Genomic DNA, 8,712 nt, shown 5'->3' on the forward strand with positions numbered 1-8,712 from the left:
CGCAGTATGTACTAATACAAAAGCAGGGCTGCCTCGACACTACCTCCTTTAAATATTCCTTGGCTTCCATCCAGTTAGTCAATTCTGTATAATTTGAAGGGATGCCAGCATTCAAATAATTTGTTTCCTCATAAATATATTTTTGAAATTTCTTCAAGATACAATAAGAAGTAATTTATGCATACTTATTCTTTATTTCTAAACAACAGTTTGGAAAAAAAACTGCATTGCAAAGCAAATTTATAATAAATATATAAAATATCATAAGAACTAAAACACTTGGGCAATAATTGACGGATTGTCCTTGTTCATCCGGTTCCGTCGGAACCTATCCTCCAGCAATCAGCTTCCGGATCCATCATCAGGCCCGATAGACTCACTCGTGGCGGCAAACTTGATAAAAATCTGTCCTCGGATGTTCGTCGGTATTGGAATATGGAAGAAGCGCATTTCCTCATCGGAACTGAAAAAAAGTTTAGACTGAATTAATAATTGTGAATATGGGAAAAAGAATTTATTACAATTAATTCTCAAATTTAAGTTGAACCCAGTTACATCAAAACACATCGAAATTCGACATTAATGTTAATAAATACAGTTCTGATTGCGGTTAACCATCCTTTAAAAAAAGAATTTCAACTTGAATATTTTAAAATGGTCGTGATTCGACCAGTCCGAACTGAACGCCATCAGCATTTTTCCGAGACACTTGAACTTCATGTTCAAATATTTTCAGCTAGAAACAAAATCTTTGATGTTCATGAGCTGGAATCAATAGTTTATAATTCAAGGAATTAATTTCAATCATTCGTATTCGGTTTTGCGATCTAGGGTAAGAATAACTCGAGATTTAGTTTCCGTTGTTTTGAAATTTTCTAATGACGCTCAGTTCGGTCTGGTCGAAGGCCGGCCAAATATTAATGTAATTCAGATTTAAGTTGAAGATTGAGGTGCTCAATATTTATTTTTAGAGGATGAAAATTCCGTACAAAAAAAAGTGCTAATATAGTTAATAATAGTAATTCAATACTATAATAAATTTGATGGGGAAATTTTTGATCCCACTTTGCAAGTGCTTAGAAATCATTGTTTTAGAAAACAAATAAACTAACAAATTTGATACCTTTTCAATTTTTCATTTACGGTCAGCACCGAATCAAACTAGTTGATTTGTATGAAGACCGAAGAAACAGTTCCGGCTGAATGAACTTCCGCTTCGTATGACGAATCCGCTGTCCGGAAACAACCGTATGATACTTCTTTTTATTTATCATCCGTCGAACTCCAAACACAGAGAACTCTAAATAAGATCATAGAAGAATAAACAATAGTTTAAGAATTTTTTCACCGGTGGAAATGCAACGGAAGAGGCTCGGATTTTTTACGTTTACTTACCTGATTCTTATACCCATTTCGATGTAAATTAACCGGAACTCAAAATAACAACGTTAAGCAAACGGCCAATCGATTCATGATCACCTTAAAATGACAATTTGAAACGTTAACTTCTACCACTCTTCAACTGCGATTAACTTTGGCCACCATTGGAAAGCTTTTGCAAATTGTTTTGGATGGTTTTGGCATCCCTTTTTAATACGATTCCAACAACAACAACTTTTTATTCAGAATTGCCTAAACGACGGTAATTTTTTAGTTACTTCTGTATTTGGGCTACCCAAATTTGAATTGTAGTTATACATATTTTGAGCATCAGACGATTAGTTATATCGAAGGTGTAATTACAACACATTTTATAAGTAGCTGACATTTTCCGTGTATGATGATTCCTTTATTATTACACGGAAAATAAAAAAAAGGTAAAATTTACCTTTTTGCGAGGTGAATTTTTTCCACCCCTCTTTCGAGGTAAATTTTACCTTTTTTTCATTCACCTAGCAAAAAGGTAAATTTTACCTTTTTTCAATTTACCTAGCAAAAATGTAAATTTTACCTTTTTCGCATTCACCTAGCAAAATAGTAAATAATACCGTTTTCCCATTTACTGATTTAAAAGGTAAATGCTGGTTGGTTTGATTGTTTTCTTCAATAAGAATTAAAAAAATACAAAATTCTTTCAAAAATAATATTTATTGGAGATAAATAGGGACTGGTAATTCGGCTTCGCGTTCTTCTGAGCCGCTATGGCCGCTGAATCCACCTGCGTTGCGTACATTCATGGCCTCCTCCGTTCGAATAATCCGGTCAGGTTCGGCTTTTCCGGCTGGAGGATGACGTGGAATACACCTCAAAGCTCTATGGGCCGATCTGAAACAAAATCAATAGTATTATGACGAGAACCAGCACAACTAAATGATATTTAAGAACACTTACCATTCTATTCCGATTTTCACATATTAGGCACAAAGCAAAACTTGTTCCTAGAATGACAAAACAGCTTAACCTCAATGAACGGGTTCGGCGAATAGTTACTTTTTTTTAGAAGAATTGTACCGTTTTGTTTAGCTCAATTCAGGTCAATTACACCTCGCTACGAGGTGAGTTTTACCTTATTTGGATTTACCTTTTTTTCTAGGTGAATTATACTTTTTTATCGAGCTCAATTCAGGTGAACTTCACCTCGCTACGAGGTAAGATTTACCTTTTTTGGATTCACCTTTTTTCTCGGTGAATTGTACCTTTTTTCCAACCTCGATTCAGGTAAATTTTACCTCACTGTGAGGTGAGTTTCACCTCGAAGAGCTAGAAGTTACCTTTTTGGCTTTCACGAGCGTTCACCTTTGCTAACTCGGTAAATTTTACCTTTTTATTATTTTCCGTGTAGTATTTTTACGGGTCAATGTTTTCAGCATGCTCGGATTGTACCTGACTGACTACTATGATAATTGCAGGAAACTTCACATCATTCCTCTGGTCGATTCTCAATAATTGGCCGATTCTATAAATAAAAAAGAATTTTAGTAATTTCATATCAAAATACTTTTATTCCATTTCATATACCTACCACTTTATGATACACCTATCCGACAAAAGTTTGCCTGGGTGGATAACAACCGAGACTTCCGAGCAACAGTTTTTGGCTAGTGTGCAAGAACCACCATCTCGAGTCAAAGTAATAAACACTTATGCCGCGAAAAAACATTGCATCTGTTATGTTTCACATAGATATTGATGTAATTTTAGATCAAACTTGTAATATCTCATTCAACAAATATAAATTTACACTATTTGTGATATAAATTTCATCGAGCGTTTGAACTTTGCATTCCGGAATGTAAAATTAAACCAAAACAGTTTATTTCTATTCACTTTTTGAATAAAGACTAAAATTACATCAAAAGGAGTTGAAAATTACATCTTTTTTTAATTACACTTGCAAAAAAATAGATCACTCCCCGAATAGGATTGCACCATGAAAAAACAATGAATTCCATGTTCACATATACCATATATTGTATGGTTTACACAATGATTATGATCGTCCAAGATACCGTGAATGCACATTAGAATTCATAGTTTTTGACCATACATTTAATCGTTTTGACGAAAATAACCATGAAAAAGGGGTATTGTTATGCAGCGTGACCATGAAAAAAATGGCGATTTTGCATACATTGAGAAGCAAAAAAATATGAAGTTCATGGTTGTAACAGCTTCCAATTTTTCATAGTAAAACCATGAAAATCTGAAAATATTTGCTCATGGTGGGGTTTTTGTGTTTATTTTTGGTTTTGTCATCATTTTCAGATTTATTTTATTAAAACGGATGGATTTGTTCAAATTTATTTATTAAAAAAAACTTCACACTTTACTCACATCAATTGATTGCGTCTAATCCGCTGGACCCGTCTCTCACACTCCGGCTATCCGTAGCCGCTTCCGGCATCTACTCACTCGCAGTTTGTGATGGTTTTTTTTGCTAGAAATGATAAAAATAAACGAATCAATATAGTTGCCTCTTATTAATTTCGATTTTTACTCACCATTGGGATCACTTCAGAACACTTCGAATGGATTTTTCGAAAAACTACGGACCGACCTCGACCGACGATTACGTAGAGGAAAAAAACAGTACCGCGGCAGTCAAATAATCCGTACACGAAAAACTGGGAATGTTTAAATTGCTTGAATTATTCACGCTCGGATGTACTTTTAACCATGAAGTACATGGTCACAATTAAATTCATTGGATAATGAATGTGATACCATGGTTCTGTTCTATTCGGGTCGTATTTTAGATTCCGAATACTTTTAAAAATTTTTTGCTGTGAAAAGATAAAACCTTCGCCTGTGCAACACTACTTGAAAATTTTAACCGTTTTTCGCTTGTTAGTACACACTAAGTTTGCAAATATTCCCCTCGGGATATTGATTCTTCGAATCACAGGGGAATGGTTTAATTTTCCCGAAATTCGAATGAACATCCACCCGATTCACGCGACACATCATTGTTCCTGTGATTTTTGATGAAACTTCTACGTGCCCACAGGAACTCCAACAAACGCCATTAATTCAGGACAGTGTTTTCCTGAATCACGTTAACCATATTGGTTGTCAAATCTCCTTTCTCTTTTCCGCCACTGCATAAAATTTTAACCGCGTATAATTTTCAACCCTTCATCCATTTTACGGTTGCCGTTTTTTATTGTTCGTATTGTTCGGCGGACGCTATTCGCGCAAAGAGAAAATAATTTCGATTGAGTTCGTTTTGTTTATTTCAAATGAAGTTGATGCCTGCCCGATTCCAGCAAAACTCGTGATGGAACCCATAGATAGTTTGATGACTTATTTTTGGACGAGCCGTTTGTCCCGGTTTGGTTCGTGTTTGGCCGGTTCGACTTGCATCAGTTTGCTGACATGACCACGAAACGCAAGGATTCAAAAACCACATTCGCATAAAGCATCGGTAAGTTTCACTGCCATCCAGTGCTTTATTGAAAATAATTTAATTGGTTTTTTTTTATTAACAGATCACCTGTTTCGAATGTGTGGTGTAAATTGTGATGGTGAAAATGTGTTTTCTTTGCGAGAAAAAGTGTTTTTTTTTATTTATCTAATGAAAATAAATTCATGTTGTTCTGAACGCTATGAACGTTTCTTTTATTTAACAGCGATTTGGTTGAATTTAAAAATTAAAAGAGAAAGGGGAGAGGATAGCAGAATTCATTTAAAATCACAGGGGGAAATCCTTTCGAACTTACAGGAGTTTTGCTAAACTCCCTGCAAATTACAGGATAATACTGTTTCGCACCTACAGGTGCATTTGACAGTTGTTTTCCTGAGCTGTTTTTGTGTCCTGAAATCGTCCTGTAATTTCAGCTGTTGAAAATACAGGACAAAATTTTCCCGACCACAGGAGAAAAGATTAAGTGTGTATAAGGCCGATGACATAGTGAATACGATGCGATGCGATGCGGTGAATGCGATTCAATGCGGTGAACCACATTTGATGAAAATGTATGTGAATCGCTTAAACCTGACATACTCAACGTGGCGAAGCAGGTGTTAATTTGTTCCGCCGCTCGAGTTCGCATAGGCTGCGTCCGTAAATTTTCCGCCAATTCGCATCGCATCGCACTCACTATGTCATCGGCCTAAGTCATCCAAGCAGGCTTTGACCTTTTTTTCGCAACGCTAACCAACCACAACTTCATAGAAGCAGCACAGTTCGGCAGGAATAGGACGCGAAAATCATCAGCTGCGCAAATTTCACGTTCTTTTCTAGAAAAATTGTAATTTGTTATAACATGCATGTACTTCTAGTACAATTAATTTCATGTTTTCCTTTTTTTCAGCATACGAGAAAACGTCGAACCATATGTGTGCGCCGAGTGAGAATGGGTTTCTTAGATTCCAAAATATGGCCGACTGCCAGTTGGGAGAATCGTGGTCGATGCAAAAAACAGCAGAATTTATTTTTTCAAACTTGTGCCGACTATGCTGTAAGTAGTTCAAACAATTTTTATACAGGATTTTAACTTTCTTTCTTCCTACAGGTTACACACAGGATAGTTCTTGCAACCAGTGACTCCGGACGCCAGTTCAAGGGAAATTCGAAGGACGTGCCTCACACGGAATCGCGCTGATAATCAATGTTCCGGATATCAGCAAGAATGAAGGCAGTCGAAAAACATTGGATTCAATGTGTAATGATCGGATGCAATCGACGTGACCAGGGCGATTGATAAAATAAAAAATCAGATCTTGATCTGAAGAAACCCGTGTTTATTGAAAATAAATTATGTTTAACTTTTCGTGATCTTGAAAATGAATAAAAAGTATAATTCTAACCAATTTTTGCTTTCATTTATTTTAATTACAAAACTCCGAATCCCCTTTCTAGCTCGCACTAATACACACTCATTCAAACTTTAATGCACTCACACATAAGCACATACCTATCACACAAATACTATCAAACCATGACAGATGTCAATCAGGGCTGTCGTTCTGAACCGGGAACGTCATTTCTACTGTATCGGTTGGGCCATTTTCCACTAGAAAACAATGGGATGGCTAGTAGGCGGCAAGTAGAATTCCTACTAATCTTTCTAGTGGTCCTACTATGCTTTTCATTGAGCGGGTATATTTTCCACGGTTACTATGAAATGTGTGGTGATATCATAATCCAAAGTGCTCGACAAATAATATGATTTTACCGTGAAATTTAAAGTTAAACTGAAAATGAACGTTGTGTTATGATAAATATTATGGTCTTCGCTACTCGGGCCCTCTCCCATACACGATGGCTTGGTTTCGACTATTTTGTCAAAATTACTAAATGTTGGATTCTGTTTTGAATCGAGTTTCATTTCAGAAATACTCACTAAAAGTGCATTGATACTACAAAATTGAATAACAAAACGTTTTGTTGAATCGACTCCCCGTTCTTTTTCTGCGTGCACTCAGAAATAAATAAAATATCAAACAATTAAGAGCAAACGCACCAATAAGTGAGTATACGCGGCCCGGTTTTGCTCATTTCAGCGGACCAGTTTTGGGATACACACACTAAGATTGCAAATTACCCCCTCGGGATAATGACTCTTCGAACCACAGGGAAATGACTGACATTAAACGAAGTTCGTATGGGAACCATCCCGAATCCCAGGATGCTTCATTTCTCCTGAAATTCTGGACAACATTCGCACGGATGCACAGATACTCCAACAATTGTCCTGTATAACGGGGAAACATCAGCTGTCAACCATTTTCTGTCGCGCTTTTTTATAGTTTATCTTTTTCTATCCTATGCGTGTTGCTTCGTATACTTTCCCGCTCGTGCGACTAATCAATAGTCGATCATTGAGAATCGCGGGAGCTGCTATAAGCCAGGCGGAAGGTGTAATTCGTTCCTAAGGATCCAAGAATTCCCAACCAGTTCGAGGTATTGGCCGGTCGCAGCATTCAACGCCCAACCGGGTTGAGGGAGTAGAACACCAAGGTCAAGATTCCCTAAAACCTGATGGCTGAACATCAAAAGAACCACTGGAATCAGCAGTATTATCGTGTGGTTGTGAAGCAGGTATTTTTTTTTTAAAGAATATAAGCCGACTGAAATTTTCAGGAAAAATAGCAGTCAAGCAAAAACAACATCAGGACCAGCAGCGAAGTGATAATTTTTAAATTCATCTTATCAATAAAATTTAATGTTTTTGAAGAAAAAAGAGTTATTATTTTTTAGAAGAAATCCTTCATTTTCATTTATATATAGAAAGGAAACCGCCTCGAGCCTACAGGAAAGTTTCTCAGCTTACTGCAAATTACAGGAGAAAATCGTTTCGAACCTACAGATGAGTTTGACAGTTGTTTTCCTGAGCTATTTTTCTGTCCTGAAATCGTCCTGTAATTTCAGCTGTTGAAAATACAGGACAAAATCGTTCCGACCACAGGAGAAAAGATTAAGTGTGCACACTCTTTCGCGCACCGGGCGGTAGCATAATTGTTTTTAAATTTAGCATTGCACTGAGAAAACTTTTGAGGAAAATCTTAATCTTAAATTAATACGGACCGAGTAAATTTTCGGAGTCGTCCACCAAACGGCTCTTCTTAGAGCACCTGCAACGGTTCAGGTGTAAATATTGGTTTTAAGTATACCAGTTTTAGCACAATTTAAAATTTTAGAATCGGCTAAAACACCCACTCCCCACCGGTGTAGGAGCAAATTTAAAACGGAAACACTTCCATTGCAGACACTCAATAATTGAGAAGAAAAAACCCATTTTATTGGAAAAATTGCATAAGTTTTGAGTTTCACGGTTGATTGTCTTAAAATTAATTCTACGAATATTCTTTTCGACAGAATAATTATTTCAACTATTCTATCAGGATTTCACTAATTTAAAATGACTACACAACGAGGAAAAAAGGTCAATTGAAACAATTCTTCAATTAATTCAATCAAATTGCTTTGAATCAATGGAATAAAGTTTTGTTAAAATGAAATGAAAAAGCAATTTTTTTTTCAAGTTATTGCTGACATTGATAAAGGAAACGAGAAATGTTTATCCCAAAGTCAAAGGAAATTTCCCTTTGATTTGTCGACATTTTTGTTTGACAAAAACTTGCTTCACTATTTGTAAATTTATGTATGGATACAGAAAAATAAATAAATAAAAATATTGACGAAAACTCCGAGCAATCCATATGAAACTAAAAATCTCTCAATATCTCAAATAAAACAAAAATTATAGAACAAACAATAAACATTTATTTTACCTCATCGAAAAAGTATTAAAATTTTCTTTTCGTTTA

At 35.9% G+C, this 8,712-nt stretch overlaps 2 long non-coding RNA genes across 2 annotated transcripts; one reads left to right on the top strand and one right to left on the bottom strand.

Moving 5' to 3' along the window:
• Positions 1 to 205: 205 nt before the first annotated feature.
• Positions 206 to 1,644, bottom strand: LOC129739846 (uncharacterized). Its single transcript, XR_008735989.1, has 3 exons — positions 1,396 to 1,644; positions 1,124 to 1,300; positions 206 to 463 (listed from the first exon to the last, which is right to left on the bottom strand). It is a non-coding gene; the product is annotated as an uncharacterized LOC129739846 (long non-coding RNA).
• Positions 1,645 to 5,454: 3,810 nt separating this feature from the next.
• On the top strand, positions 5,455 to 6,252 carry LOC129739919 (uncharacterized). The gene is made up of 3 exons (XR_008736013.1): positions 5,455 to 5,690; positions 5,754 to 5,900; positions 5,955 to 6,252. It is a non-coding gene; the product is annotated as an uncharacterized LOC129739919 (long non-coding RNA).
• The last annotated feature ends 2,460 nt before the right edge of the window (positions 6,253 to 8,712 follow it).

The sequence above is a fragment of the Uranotaenia lowii genome, chromosome 1, assembly GCF_029784155.1.
Source record: "Uranotaenia lowii strain MFRU-FL chromosome 1, ASM2978415v1, whole genome shotgun sequence".
NCBI classification, from domain to species: Eukaryota; Metazoa; Arthropoda; class Insecta; order Diptera; family Culicidae; genus Uranotaenia; species Uranotaenia lowii.